General features: G+C 34.5%; 1 protein-coding gene across 2 annotated transcripts in view; it reads left to right on the plus strand.

The window, feature by feature from the left end:
* The window catches only part of LOC136832690 (uncharacterized), a 279,608-nt gene that overhangs the window by 63,268 nt on the left and 198,840 nt on the right, over positions 1-17,500 (plus strand). For both annotated transcript variants that reach the window (XM_067094081.1, XM_067094080.1), the window contains one exon: positions 13,331-13,356. The gene's annotated coding sequence lies outside the window, so the exon portion shown is untranslated. The remainder of the gene's footprint in view (positions 1-13,330; positions 13,357-17,500) is intronic.

Raw genomic sequence — 17,500 nt, forward strand, 5'->3', positions numbered from 1 at the left:
CCGATTGACTGTAATTACCTATTGTCAGCATTTTATTACGCCAACCTCACTTCTGGGAAAGGTACGCCCGTAGCAAATTGATTGTAACACTTCTTTTGTCTATTTGTTTACCGTTTATTTTTTTTATAACTGTAATATCAAAGGCTCTCTCTCTCTCTCTCTCTCTCTCTCTCTCTCTCTCTCTCTCTCTCTCTCTCTCTCTCTCTCTCTCTTTGTTTTTGAAATGGTTTCGGGGTGGGCGGGGGTTGAAGGAGGATGGTGGATGAACAACTACAGGTACACCCTTCTCCCCTCTCATCTCTCTCTCCTCTCTCTCTCTCTCTCTCTCTGTTTTTGAAATGGTTTAAGGGAGGTTGAAGGAGGATGGTGGATAAACAACTCAGGCACACCCCTCCCTCTCGTATACTCTCCCCTCCCCCTCTCTCTCTCTCTCTCTCTCTCTCTCTCTCTCTCTCTCTCTCTCTCTCTTTTTGAAATGGTTCAAGGGAGGTGGAAGGAGGATGGTGGATAAACAACTACAGGTACACCCCCTTCCCCCAATCATATACTCTCCCCTCCCCCACCCCCTCTCTCTCTCTCTCTCTCTCTCTCTCTCTCTCTCTCTCTCTCTCTCTCTCTCTCTCTCTCTCACTGTTTTTGAAATGGTTTAAGGGAGGTTGAAGGAGGATGGTGGATAAACAACTACAGGCACACCCCCTTCCCCCAATCATATACTCTCCCCTCCTCTCTCTCTCTCTCTCTCTCTCTCTCTCTCTCTCTCTCTCTCTCTCTCTCTCTCTCTCTCTCTCTCTCATAATAACAGGGTCAGCCAGTCGTGTCGAAAAAAAAGAACCACGGAAGGTAACAAACCAAGTAGACGATACAACCGTAGCGGGAGAGAGAGAGAGAGAAAAAAAAAATGCCGCTACATCATTGGCTAATCTTGGCGCAATCACCCCACTGGGATTTATCAATCCATGAGCGATTTATCAATCCGGACTGTTAGCTAATGAAAGGAACTGGTCACGTACTGGACTGGTGCGTCCGTGTTTAGGAAACTGACCCGGTCCGTGGCTGGCTGAGTCTCTCTCTCTCTCTCTCTCTCTCTCTCTCTCTCTCTCTCTCTCTCTCTCTCTCTCTCTCTCTCTCGTGGGGGACTTGATGGCACCGTGGCACGCCAGTCAATCTGTTACGTTCATGGCACTGGCGGTGCCACTCCCGTGTTCATGCTTCTCTCTCTCTCTCTCTCTCTCTCTCTCTCTCTCTCTCTCTCTCTCTCTCTCTTTCTGTTATTGCTGTTCTCTCTCTCAGTATTAATCTATGCTTTTATTCTCTCTCTCTCTCTCTCTCTCTCTCTGCTTCTGTTATTGTTGTTCTCTCTCTCTGTATTAATCTTTGCTTTTATTCTCTCTCTCTCTCTCTCTCTCTCTCTCTCTCTCTCTCTCTCTCTCTTCTCTGTTCTCTCTCTCAGTATTAATCTATGCTTTTATTCTCTTTTATTCTCTCTCTCTCTCTCTCTCTCTCTCTCTCTCTCTCTCTCTCTCTCTCTCTCTGTGCATTAATCTCTCTGCTTTTACTATCGTTGTTCTCTCTCCTTCTTTGTTAACATTTCTGCTTTTATTCTCTCTCTCTCTCTCTCTCTCTCTCTCTCTCTCTCTCTCTCTCTCTCTCTCTCTCTCTCTCTCTCTCTGTAATAGTGTCATGACACGCTTAGGGGAAGCATTTGGTGATGTCCCTATTCTTCAATGTAACTGGCAACCTTGTTGAAATATTACTAATAAATAAATAGGTTTACGAATTGAAAGTTAATCAGTCCCTTGTGATACTACTACTGTTGTTGTTTATGTTGTCTTTTCAACTGTTGTTGTTTTGTTGTTTTGTTGTTTCCATTATCGTGACCTTTCAGTCCAGCTACCAGCTTCCGTGTTCGTGGGTTGTAAAAACGCAGGAGCGAGAATTCACTTTTATGCTCAGTTTTTTTTTTTTTTTTCATAAATATTATTCGACATTGTATGTAAGAACTTAGGATACTCAGATCTCTCTCTCTCTCTCTCTCTCTCTCTCTCTCTCTCTCTCTCTCTCTCTCTCTCTCTCTCTCTCTCTCTTTATTTATATATATATAATTCGTATTTGTTCATTTATTCTTGAAGGCTTTCCAGTTCTGATTACCCAATTTTATAAAGAGGAATGCAAAATAAAAGTTGGAGGTATAAAACAGTTTTATTTTTTATTTTTTAAAGCTTTTTTTCTTCCTCTTAATATATCGTATTCTTTTTAACCTACTGATATTATATATATATGATATATATATATATATATATATATATATATATATATATATATATATATATATATATATATATATATATATATATATAATTTTCGGTGTCAACTATGCTTGAACTCTAAAATACCGTTTAAAATTAAATGGTAGATTATTGTCAAGTGTTTATATCGTATGATATATCCTTTCATAATATAAACAGTCACCTTCTGTACTGATTCCCGAGCTCAGATTTCGTTTTCAAGCACTGTAGAAGAGCTGCCAGATAACTTGAACTAAAACTCAATAAGCTGGATGGAGTCCTTTTTCAAGATGGCTGCCTCGTTTCGAGGAAATTCGTTTGAGTGATGTTGAAAGTCTTTGTCAAACAGAACGGCCGGCGATGTTCTGGTTTCTGTTTCAGTGATATCGGTGGGGGGATGGGGGTGTACGTTGGGTACCTTTGTTAAAATGTATTTGCTTACGCACAGTCACATACACACACACACGCACACAAACACATATAACATATATATATATATATATATATATATATATATATATATATATATATATATATATATATATATATATATATATATACACAATCATGAAGCTTCAAATGTTGTTTAATATCCAATTCACTCTACTTCGGGAATATTCCCGATAGGGAATTATCTCCGAAGGGCGAATTATAAGTGATAAATATCGGTAGACCGTCGACTGGAGTCATTGGAAGGTAACTGTGTCGAAGGATCGAGACCCGGCAGTAGCGATCCATTCATCACTTATAATTCTTTCGGTGATAATTCCCCATCGGGATATTAAACGACATTTGTAGCTTCATGACTGTATATAAATCACGGTGTGATAAAAATTTCGTATATATATAAATATATATATATATATATATATATATATATATATATATATATATATATATATATATATATATGTATGTATGTATGTATGTATATATGCATGCATGTGTAGAAGTATGTATGCATGAATGCTGTCTGTATCTGTTACAAATCTACAGTTAAAAAAAATAAACTCAAACCACCAACGTTACACATGTAGAGTACGTGACTGAATATGTTTGGATACCGTGAAAGTAACAAGGCTATATTTGTAATGGAAAATTGTTACTGATGTTACGAGGGGAAAGTAGCAGCGGAGCAGTAACAGAAGCAGAAGCAGTAGCAGCAGAGAGACGCCTTGGGTCTTCCGAAAAGCCCCGGAACGCCGGAAAGAGGTTAATAGATCAGATACGGGAGCCTACTATACCTGCTGCCTACCAGCCCAGAACAAATCAGTCACGGTTCTTACGGAGGAGGAGGAGGAGGAGGAGGAGGAGGAGGAGGAGGAGGAGGAGGAGGAGGAGGAGGAGGAGGAGGAGGAGGAGGAAGGCCTTGACATGCTTGTTGACTTGACTCTCTCTCTCTCTCTCTGTGCTCTGTGAGATCTCTCTCTCTCTCTCTCTCTCTCTCTCTCTCTCTCTCTCTCTCTCTCTCTCTCTCTCTTTTTAACCATACTGTTTTTATTATCACTGTCTGTCGTTCTTCCTCTTTTCTTCCTTTTCTTTGCTTCTTCCATCGCGTGTCTGGCGCATTGTAGGTTACGGTATTGTCATTTATTATCTTGCACTTGTGTTATCATCAAAATCATTATTATCCTCATGAACATCATCATCACTATTCGACCTGCTTCAAATCCTCCCTGAGCTGCGAGTATTATTATTATTATTATTATATTATTATATTATTATTATTATTACCATGTCTCTTCATTATTATTCTTTGTTTTTACATTTTATGGTGTTCCATCTTCAATGTATTTTCTTTGGTTTGTTATATATATATATATATATATATATATATATATATATATATATATATATATATATATATATATATATATATATATATATATTTCTCGCCGGGATATTAATATTTAGTATTGTAGTAATTTAAAACTCTTTTCATCATTATCACCCATGTAAGACATTCCCCAGTGACTCGTCAAATAAATCATAGATTAAAGAACTTGAGTCTCAATTATTCATTCTGAAAGTCATCATATTCAGTGGCGTTCCTGGTATCATACAAGTATCATACCCGTCGTTTTTTGTACTTCTTGTATCAAAACATCTGATTTACCAAACGACTTTGGTGAATGCTGGCTTCTCGTTCGTCTGTGTGGACGTTTAGTTTCAGTATCTATTTCCTGTTAAATTATGGTGCTTCCACAGTCAAACATGTCATAGACATGTTGGCGACTTATTGCACACACATCACAAACAGGTTGGATACAAGTCGGTGACTTATTGGTAGTCCTGACCAGTGCTTCATACCATTAACCAGCATTTGCCAAAGGTTTGTTCTCCACTTACGGTCGTTGACTTGTTTTCATATTGTTTGTGACATGTATGTGACAACTTGCCGACTTATTTTCAACCTGTTTGTTACATGTACGTCACAACCTGTTGACTTATTTTCAGTCTTTTTGTGATATGTATGCGATAACTTGCTGACTTGTTTTCAGTTTGTTTATGATGTGTATGTGATAACTTGCCGGCAGGGTTTCAACCTGTGTATGACATGTGTGCAATAACTTGCTGACTGGTTTTCAAATTGTTTGTGACATGTACGTGACAACTAGCCAACTTGTTTTCATGTTTTCTAGATATGTGATAACTTGCCGACAGGGTTTCAACCTGTTTGTTACATGTATTCAATAACTTGCCAACTTGTTTTCAGCTTGTTTATGATACATATGGGTTAACTTGCCGACTTGTTTTCAACCTGTTGGCGATATGTATGTGACGTGTTTATAACGTGTTTTATAGCACTATTTACTGTTATGTGGACACGCCATTGGGCGACATTTTCCGTTTCGCAACGAACTTCGACCAGTGCTGATTTACGAAAGTGTATCACGATATTGCAATTATATAAGTTAGTTTGTCGAGACCAGATGTATGTATTGTTGTTGCGACAGGTCTCTCTAAGTATCTCGATTTGGTCTCTTTATGTTGCGCTATGGTTGATGGCCGCTACCTGTCATTAGCGTTGGCGCTACCAGGGAATGTGCGCTACGTCATGGCGTCATGTGATCGTGGGTCGGTTAGCTAGTGTTTCTCGCTGGGTTTCGTAATAATTACATGTTCCTCTGGTTCCTTGGAATGTTTACTGTTGCGTCGATGATGTGTACTGTATATATATATATATATATATATATATATATATATATATATATATATATATATATATATATATATATATGTATATATATGTATATATATATACTGTATATATATATATATATATATATATATATATATATATATATATATATATATATTATGTCTTTTATGTAGACTTTGAATAAGTCTTGACTTCTTTTTCTCCTTGAGCAAGCTTCTCAGGAATAAGGAATATATATATATAATATATATATATTTTATACAAATATATATATATTATATATATATATAATATATATATAATGTATTTTATACATATATATATATATATATATATATATATATATATATATATATATATATATATATATATATCCTATATATCTATATATATATATATATATATATCTTTCCTCCTCTTCCCTCTACTCATTAAGAGCTAGAGGTGTGTATGTGCATCTGTTTGTGTATGTTTAGAAACAGTAAGCAATATATCGCCGTGCAATATTATTTCCAAAGCAGATTAATTTTCACACGTTTTTACACTTTCCCTGAAATCCAAAAATTTTCCAAACAGTTTTCTAGAAAAGGCATATTTCACTGAACGTAATGCATGACGTAATAACCACATGACCTCATAATAACTACATCCACAGGCAGCATTTCCCATGAATACACACACAGCACATAGCCTACGTGGCGAGAGTAATCGCGCCTTGTACCGGTGACCTAAGATGACCCTCGATAACATATTACGTAAGGAGATCACTGCCTTTGGTTCCCACACCTTCTTTGCCTTTCCTTTTCTTTCGTTTCTCTGTTTTTATTTAGTTTTCTTTCTCTTATTAAGCAAGAGTCTAGGTAATGTCAGAAAGAGTCGAGATAAGGCCACCTAAGGTCACCTGAAATTGTCGTTCAGTTGGAACTTCAGAAGTTCAAGCGTGATGCAATACAGTTCTTTTATTTTAAAAATTTACTCGCATTTGTTCCTATTTATTTATTTATTAGCTAATTTCTTAATATGTTTTTCCTTTTTTAATAAGTGGTCCCTTCTTTCTGTATTTTCCGTTACCTTCTGTTACCTCTTTCCAATGAACACCGTAATATTCTTTGGAAGCTTCAATTTCAAGTCAGTGGCCTCTGTGGTGGGCTTGTTCCATAAGAATAGGGGTCCTCTTCTGAATAATAATAATAATAATAATAATAATAATAATAATAATAATAATAATAATAATAATAATGATAATGTCCCAAAGATTTGACAAAGGCGCCTCCATTCTGCATACCGAAATTGGGGTAGGTGTACCAAATCTATGGTACACTTTTGGGCAATTAAGTAATACCTGAACTGAACCTCTTGTGCATTAGTTCGAATCCTGCCACGGGAGGTGAAAGATTCCAATATGTTTACACACGTGTTTGTATCTGAATACTCTTTCCAAGAGTTCACACATTTTTTTAAATATTAAAAGCACTTCATTTTATGAAATATCTCTTCGTGAAGAATGTCATTACATGAAGATTAGATTTTAAATGAAAGTTTTTTAGAATTGTTTAGTAAGTGGATTGACTTTTGAGTTGCCAATTCGGTGGATTAAAGATAATTAGAAGCCTAGTTTTGTGTCTATTTGTTTTATTAGCCACATATATTGTCATTATTAATGACATTGTTGATAATTATTACTGTTATTGATTTTGTGAGGACCGTATTGACAGGCGTTTGAAGAGATGACATATTAACATCTATTCTCGTAACTGAAAATATTTATTGTCCGTATATTCTCCTTGCATTTTAATACTTTTTTATATGTTTGTTAATTTATTAATTTTTTTTCCTTTTATAATAATTGTGTTCTCTTCTTTCTGTATTTCCCTTTACCTCGTCTTACTTCGTCCTAATGAATACCATATTCTTTGGAAGCTTGTCCTATATGAATAGGTTTCATCTTCTGAATAATAATAATAATATTTTACAAGGAAAAAACATTAAGCTTCCAAAACATTTAATTGTTGTTACACAGCTTACAGAACGCTCTCTCAAAATAACATCAAAAGGCACCGACTCTATGACGTATACAGTCATTTCTTAAAGAGCATGACTCGATTCAGCTGTCGAAAATGTAATTTTAAATGTAATTGAAATGACAGTTACTGAGAAGCTGTGTAATACATTCCACGAGTTCACTCAGGCTTTTGCCTTCCTCGTATATCTTTTGACCTCGGCTGTGCTAAGTCAGCTTCCAGTGTTGCTATTCTGAGTTTGTGTTATACAAACGCCTTGCTCTCTCTCTCTCTCTCTCTCTCTCTCTCTCTCTCTCTCTCTCTCTCTCTCTCTCTCTCTCTCTCGTTCGTGAAACGGTGTTTTGATGTAATGCCTGATGATAATACTAGAACCATTCTAAACATTTAGGCGTTAATTTCTCTCTCTCTCTCTCTCTCTCTCTCTCTCTCTCTCTCTCTCTCTCTCTCTCTCTCTCTCTCTCTCTCTCTCTCGTTCGTGAATCAGTCTTTAGATGTAATTCCTTCTGATAATTCTAGAACCACGTTGAACATTTGGGCACTAAACTTGATAATCTCTCTCTCTCTCTCTCTCTCTCTCTCTCTCTCTCTCTCTCTCTCTCTATATATATATATATATATATATATATATATATATATATATATATATATATATATATATATATATATATATATCTCGATTACACAGCAACATCAGCAACTACAGCTAAAGCAGCGTATTCTCCAGTGCTTTTAAGCTTATTACAACAGCTGTATTATAGCTGCATATACATTAATTACCTTGTGCATGCCATATTGTATTTCGCTGTTGTTATGTATAAAATGATTTATTTTCCCAGAACCTTTTTCTGCAATGTCGGAAAAATCGAAGGCAATTACTTTTGCAATTGCTTGGATGCGCTGAAAAGATCTTCTTGAGTAATTGGTCGCGTGCATGCAAGCAAGCAAACGCGGACGAGTTCGGATCGAAAAGTGTGATACAACGTTATTGCTTTTGGCTTGATAGAATATTGTTAATTGTTGTTTGTTGTTTGCTGTTTTTGTTGTAGGTGACGTGGCTTTGGTTATTTGGTTAGCTGTTTGGTTGTAGGCGATTAAATTTATATTGATTTTTTTTCACTTGCTTTATAGGCTATATATATATATATATATATATATATATATATATATAGAGAGAGAGAGAGAGAGAGAGAGAGAGAGAGAGAGAGATATATAGATTTGATATATATATATATATATATATATATATATATATATATATATATATACAGAGAGAGAGAGAGAGAGAGAGAGAGAGAGAGAGAGAGAGAGAGAGAGAGAGAGAGAGAGAGAGATTTGATGGGTAAACCCGAATGTGTCACACGAAGAAACTGTATCAGTAAATATCTTCGTTCCAGGAACGCTGAGAGAATGAACCTGAAACATTATAAATAGCAACTTTCATTTTAACATTGACTTCTCGGAACTAACTTTAATATTATTACAATAAATGTCAAAGTATTTTTTGTTTTAATTTTTTATTTTTCTGACAACAAACCTATTGTGCCGGCTTTGTCTGTCCGTCCGCACTTTTTTCTGTCCGCACTTTTTCTCTCCGCCCTCAGATCTTAAAACCTGCCGAGGCTAGAGGGCTGCAAATTTTTTTGTTGATCATCCATCCTCCAGTCATCAGACATACCAAATTGATGCCCTCTAGCCCCAGTAATTTTTATTTTATTTAAGGTTAAATTTAGCCATAATCATGCGTCTGGCAACGGTATAGGCCATGCCACCACCGGGCCGTGGTTAAAGTTTCGTGGGGCGCGGCTCATACAGCATTATACCGAAACCACCGAAAGATAGATACATTTTCGGTGGCCTTGGTTATACGATGTACAGAAAACTCGATTGCGCCGAAGACACTTCGGCGCAGTTTTTACTTGTTTTCTTGAGGCCTTCACTGATGTCTTGATTATACCTACCTGTCGTGTTATCATTTATGAAGGATTTGATCTTTCATGAAGGGTTCGACCTTCATGTTGACACTTTAGCGTACTTCAGCAGCATTTGGACTTACTGGTTGAATGACAGGTGTCTCTTCGTGAGAAAATGGTCTTGAATAAGCCAAGCATTTCATCTTAGTTCCTTCATGAGAGCTCTCTGACTTTCAGCTGTGTTTTGAAAGCTCTAACTCTCTAATGATTCCGTGTGTATATATATATATATATATATATCAGTTGAGTATATATATATATATATATATATATATATATATATATATATATATATATATATATATATATATATTTACACTGACATCATTTTGGATTTCTTCACCATTTTTTTTATGCGATTATGAGATTTTTATAAATTATTATTATTATTATTATTATTATTATTATTATTATTATTATTATTATTATTATTATTATTATATTATTATTATTATTGGACCCATCACTCCCGACCAGTGTTCACATTCCTTTAGTTGAATTAAAAACCAATTTTACTAACCATTAAAAAAGAATAGATTCATTATTTAAGAAACAAAAAATATGAGAAGTCCAAAGTAATTTCTTTGTTATATTCTTTCATAAATTTAACATAAAAACTTTATGTATTTACTTATTTATTTTATTTATTTGTTTTATTTTTACTCAGTCGTAAGATGAGCAAACCTTATATATATATATATATATATATATATATATATATATATATATATATATATATATATATATATATATATATATATATATATACATCCTTCATATCCTTTCAACGACAGGGTGGGAGGCTTCTGTGGGTGGCATGGGCGGAGGAGTTGTATCGTGGGCGTCGGTTGGGGACGGGCGGAAGTGGGCGTGGCGCCCTCTGTAAATCCCCTGCTGATTGTATGCAACTACCTAGGGGTGCCTGGTCTCGCACTCTCATCCCTCTCCCATCCCCCACCCCACTTCAACTCTCTCTCTCTCTCTCTCTCTCTCTCTCTCTCTCTCTCTCTCTCTCTCTCTCTCTCTCTCTCATTGGATTTGGCGATGATGGTGACACGGTGACACTCATTATCAAGGTTCCATGGTGGAAATGATTGTGAAGGTGGCTGATAGTGATTTATCTTTGATAATGAATTATATAAAGATAGAAGTTGATCCTTATTAAGGGTCGGCGGGAAATTGTACGTATTGTACAGTTTATATGGTACTTATTGCACAGAACCTATTTTACGGTACATTTTGTTAAGACAGAAGTGAAACTATTTCTAGATGATTGTACAGTACGTATTGTACGGTTCGTATTGTTTAGGTAGAAGTGAAACATTTCCTAGATAATTGTATAGTACTAAATGTACACTACATATTGTACGGTACATTTTATTTAGACAGAAGTGAAGCTATTTGTAGATCATTGTGCAGCATTTAATGTACAGAACGTATTGTAAGGTACATGTTATATAGAAAGAAGTGAAATAATTCCTAGATGATTGTACAGTGCTTAATGTACAGAACGTATTGTACAGAACGTATTGTACAGTACATTTTGTTAAGACAGAAGTGAAACTATTCATAGATAATTGTACAGTACGTATCAACCGATACACATTGTAATAGAAAGAAGTGAAACTCTCCCTAGATGATTATAGTGACTCCATTAACCTGTCAGAGAAAATTATCAACGATGATAAAGATGACGTATGTCTGCTTACTAATCTTAAACGCAGCTACCAAAGGTAGAGTTGATATCTATCAATAAAAGTCTTTTGAAAGCCAGATAAGAGAGTCTTCCTTTTTGGTTGTCTGTAAAAGAAAACTTGTGCCGGCTTTGTTTGTCCGTCCGCACTTTTTTCTGTCCGCCCTCATATCTTAAAAACTACTGAGGCTAGAGGGCTGCGAATTGGTATGTAGATCATCCACTCCTCAATCATCAAACATACCAAATTGCAGCCCTCTAGCCTCAGTAGTTTTTATTTTATTTAAGGTTAAAGTCAGCCATAATCGTGCTTCTGGCAACGATATAGGTTAGGCCACCACCGGGCTTTGGTTAAAGTTTCATGGGGCGCGGCTCATACAACATTATACCGAGACCACCGAAAGAAAGATCTATTTTCGGTGGCCTTGATTATACGCTGTAGCGGCTGTATAGAAAACTCGATTGCGCCGAAGAAACTCTGGCGCATTTTTTACTTGTTTTTATTTAGAGATAAGGTGTAGATAAGAGTTAGAGAAACAATATATGACTGACTCTTAATGAAAGAGATTCATTGTAATGTGGAGATACTCTTGAAAATTTTTTAAAGGGAATATGACCGATTACTTCGGAGGTTTGATAAATGTTGATAATCTAGTTGCTTATTTTTAATGATTTTGTCATAGTGAAGAACCTGGTGACTGCAGTGTTTTATATCTGTTAAGATTATACTGTTAATGATTATGACTTTTGATTGACCGCAGGTCAGGCAAGTTGATAACAAACGGTGACATCACTTAGGATTTTGAATTCATCTTTTCAACCAAAGAATAACAACTAATATAATTTATATATATAATATATATATACTCTGTATATATATATATATATATATATATATATATATATATATATATATATATATATATGTATATATATACTGTGTACATAAATATACGTATATATATGTGTGTACATAAATATATATATATATATATATATATATATATATATATATATATATATATATATATATATATATATATATATATAATTTATATATATCCTGTTAGTTGTTAACAAACAGCACAAATACTTTCACTAACAGTGCCACATGCATGGTGGGAATGTGCGACATAACGAGATCATTGAATCATGAAAAAGATACACATCTCTCTCTCTCTCTCTCTCTCTCTCTCTCTCTCTCTCTCTCTCTCTCTCTCTCTCTCTCTCGGCGTAATTTCAAGCGACAGTTACGCGACTGGAAATTGGTGCAATCATTAATTTTGCAATTTAGTAATTAGGCCAGTAAACATTGCACATTGCACGCGTACATGAAGGACAGCACTGCCGGTCATGCATTGACGGAGATGGAAGAAACAGATGGAGAATGAGGAGAATGAAGAAGAGGGTGTGAGTGGAAGGAAGGAAGAAGAAAGTCGAAAGACTTGATAAAGAGCGTTTGAAACGATAATTAAAAGATGATGATTGATGCTTCTTATGAATAAATAAATAAATAATTAAAAACAAATAAAAGAGTATTTTAATAATTTAGAAAATATAAAAATTACTGTAATAAAAATATAAAATTTATAAAGAAAACCCAGCAAAACTATCTACCTCAGCCGACCCCATTATACATGTGAGAGAGAGAGAGAGAGAGAGAGAGAGAGAGAGAGAGAGAGAGAGAGAGAGAGAGAGAAGAGCGGCCCTTATCATAGCTTCATGCAAACCTCAACACCTCCTCCTTCCCTCCTACCTCCTCCTCCTCCTCCTCCTCCTCCTCCTCCTCCCTCCTCCTCCTCCTCCTCCTCCCTCCTCCTCCTCCTCCTCCCTCCTCCTCCTTCTCCTCCCCTTCAGGAGTCATTTTAGGATGTTGCGTTGCATGTCGGGTCAGGATTGTTTCCGTGTGACCCTCCCCTTCCCCTCCCTCCCCTTCCCTCCTCCTCTGCCTCTCCCTCTCTGCCTCTCCCTTACACTCCTGTTCCTAAAACCCCTCATCTGTCATCCTGGTACATAAGTTTGTCATTCAAGTTATTCGTAAGAGCCAATACCCAGGTGCAAAAATGCATTCTAAAAAAAAAAATTAATTTTGTGTATAGTTTTACTTTTATATTTAAGTTTTCTTTTTTATTTTTAATTCTCTTTTATCATATGTTAACTGAAGGGTTTTTAATTCCTTTTCTTTTGTTTACTTTCAGACTGCGAAACTCCGTGGGGCCACAAGGTAAGAAAATAAGTTACAATTTTTTGTTTATAATAGATTTTTTTTATAAAATTTATATGAAAATTTTTTTACGGGCATAAATTTTATAAATATGACTAATGGTACATCTCAGCGGTCTGAGATCAGCTGTGTAAACCACTACTACTACCACTACTACTACTATTATTATTATTATTATTATTATTATTATTATTATTATTATTATTGTTATTATTATTATTATTATTATTATTATTATTATTAAATTCACATGAAATTCTTTCCTGTGGGCATAGATTTTATGAAATTATAACTCGCATTGTACATTCCACCAGTCTGAAATCAGCTATGTAGCTATTATTATTATTATTATTATTATTATTATTATTATTATTATTATTATTATTATTATTATTATTGGAGAAAAATCCACGATTATGTTTGGGTACATATACTTAAAAATAGATCTCACCAGAGAGCTTTCGGGAATCTGTTCTCCTTGAAAAGGGGAATCGAACAGATTCCCGAAAGCTCTATGTAGAGATCTATTTTTAAATATATGTACCCACAAATAACTGTGGATTTGTCTCTCCATTTCAAGACTCGTGCTACTGTGAGTACTGCTTAATTATTATTATTATTATTATTATTATTATTATTATTATTATTATTATTATTATTATTATTATTATCACGCTCTTTCAAAGGGAACATCATGCAAATAGGTAATTGTCGATTTCACAGAACTTAAAGCGTTTTACACGTTTATCAAATAGCCCGCTCGAACCCAGATTGACATAAAAAGAAACATTTTAATTGTGAATTGGCATTTTGCCTTGCGGGCCACTTTGGTGAAACTGGGTGGTGTTTCTCTGAAGGTTTGTTGTATTCATATATCTGTCCCTTTAGTCTTCGCAGCCTTATCTTTGTGACTACGAATACAACAGATCTGGTGGGGAAATATTTATGAGTTTCAGGCAGTTGCTGAGAAATTCGTAATGTCGTGAAAAACTGTTGTTTAATGAATATCCACAATTTTATATGGATAAATTGTAAATAATATGATTTATTTGTACAATTGTGGATTTTTATTATTTCAGATAGTTGACGGATATCCAAAATTCATCTTGTTACTGAATCTACTTCACTTTTATTGCTCTCGTAATTACAAAGATATATATATATATATATATATATATATATATATATATATATATATATATATATATATATATATATATATATATATATATATATATATATATATACATAATATACATACACATATATACATGCATACATACATACAGTGTTCTTGTTGCCATCTGTGAACAGGATTCCAAGGCTGTCTTACTTGATAACTTTTGACCCGAACCTAAATCCCAGTGCATGGAAGTTGTAGTGAGTTTAAAAAACGAGATTTTAACCGAATGGATCTTGAAAAAGATTCGTGATTAACAGCAGTCTTATCTGACGGACAAACCACAGTGATAAACTTATCCTTTGTAAATCATCTGAACGTGAAGCGTCATCAACAAACCTGCAGCATACGAAACACACCAACAAAGGTCAAAGAGTCACAAACACCGGTGCGATCCTACCCACACCAACAAAGGTTAAAAGTGTCACAAACGCTGTGCGGGTTTTTAAAAGATTGATCTTCAAGGACAGAAGAGAGAGAGAGAGAGAGAGAGAGAGAGAGAGAGCAGATGACAAGACCGACATCATGACATCATCGTCGGATGTCTGTTCACCCAAGCATGTCATCCGTCCCTTGTTTTGGAAGAAGCAGAAGAAGAAGAAGAATAAGAAGCAGAAAAAGAAGAGGAAGAATCTGTCTGTCATGTCTGTCTGTGTCTCTGTCTGTCCGTCTGTCTCTGAACATGACCTTCCGTCAATGACGGTGAAACTGTCGCGGCCGCGTGACGGCTTGCGACTCTGTTACGCTGGTGGTGATAACGACAGAACGACAACACCAACACCGGTGATGATTGAGGTTGTAATGATGTTAGGAACCGCGGCTGTTTTTTGTCGCTTCTGTTACGGCGTTGAACCTTTTGTTTGAGATTTATGTGTGTGTGTGTATGCATACATACATATATATATATATATATATATATATATATATATATATATATATACATATACTGTAATACTACAAATATGTACATATATACATACATATATATATATATATATATATATATATATATATATATATATATATATATATATACTATATATATATATATGTTTTATATATATATATCATGAAAGTGTGCCGTAAATTTTACACGTGAACTATTAAATATGAAATTTTTATGGTTTTAGGCACAAAGACAAAAATATTACACCTGAGTCATTTCTTCTTAACTTATGATATATACTTCTGCCCTGACCAGGATTCGAACCTATCCCCCTTTTTCGGTCAGGAACGCTAAATAACAAATGACTTTAATGTCCTAGGCTGAGTATACATACACCTAAGTATACATGCACCTATCTGTATCAACGGTAAGTCACTGTAGCTGAGAGTTGCTCTTAAAGGAAAGTAAAGTAAAATTTCCCGGCTCCTTCGTACTAGATTAGATGCTTGACATTCATATATATATACTCTATATATATGTATATATATACATATATATATACTGTATATATGTGTATATATATATCCATACATACATAAACACACAATATATATATATATATATATATATATATATATATATATATATATATATATATATATATATATATATATATATATATATATATATACATACATATATATGTATGTATGTATATGTATGTATGTATGTATGTATGTATGTATGTATGTATGTATGTATGTATTTGTATGCATAATAAATGCTCGTAGATATAAGGATACATACGGATGCAGCCACGCACGTTTCTAACGGTAACTGAGGCAGAAAGGAAGGCGAAAGATTGCACTTGCATTAACGGGCTGTATTCACTGTCGTGGTCCTTCCTCTGTCTTTTCTTTTCCCTCCTCCTCCTCCTCCTCCCCTCCTCCTCCCCTCCTCCTCCTCCTCCTCCTCCTCCTCCTCCTCCTCCTCCTCCTCCTCCCCACGAAGAAAGAGGACCTTTTGCCCTGTCTCTTTTCCTACCCCGTTCTCGCCTGAGACCTTTCCTCCCATGCAGATTATTCGGAGGTGATCAAAGGGCGTTGCCTCATCCTCTGTTTCGTTCTCCTCCTCCTCCTCCTACTCCTCCTCTTGTCCTACTTCTTCTTATTCCTTTTATTCTTCTTCTTCTTCTTCTTCTTCTTCTTCTTCTTCTTCTTCTCACGCTTTGTCTGTTTCTCCCCTTCATCTTTTCCCCAGTTACCACCGCTTCACCATTTCATCTGCCGCCCATTGAAATACGTATGAACCCTAATGTGTCTGACATTTGCCTAAATACACACATATACACACACACACACCACACACACACACACGCACACATATATGTATATATAAATATATATATATATATATATATATATATATATATATATATATATATATATATATATATATGTATGTATGTATAAATGTGTCTGTATATATTACACATTTTTACTGATATCTTGTTAAAGAAAAATAAATTACTCTCGTAGACCCTACCGACAGTTGACATTGTACCTGTAGGTTTATATATTTTATACCTGTAAGTTTATTAATTTTATACCTGTAAATTTCTGTATTTTATACCTGTAAGTTTCTATATTATACCCATAAATTTATATATTATATGCATGTAAATTTATTAAATTTATACCTGTAAATTCTATATTTTATACATGTAAATTTCAATATACTTTTAAATTTATATATTATATGCCTGTAAATTTATTAATTTTATACCTATAAATTTACATATTTTATATCTGAAGTTTCTAGATTTTATACCTGTAGATTTTTAAAATTTTATACCTGTAAATTTTTAAATTTTTTTACCTGTAAATTTACAGATTTTGTACCTGTTAATTAACATATTATATACTGTAAATTTATTAATTTTGTAACTGTAAATTTACATATTGTGTACCTGTAAAATGATTATTTTATACCTTTAAATTTACATATTTTATACTTGTTAATATATTTTATACCCGTAAATTTTTTCATTAAAGCCTCTGTATTCCACCTGTCATCGT

Source organism: Macrobrachium rosenbergii, chromosome 50 (assembly GCF_040412425.1).
Source record: "Macrobrachium rosenbergii isolate ZJJX-2024 chromosome 50, ASM4041242v1, whole genome shotgun sequence".
NCBI classification, from domain to species: domain Eukaryota; kingdom Metazoa; phylum Arthropoda; class Malacostraca; order Decapoda; family Palaemonidae; genus Macrobrachium; species Macrobrachium rosenbergii.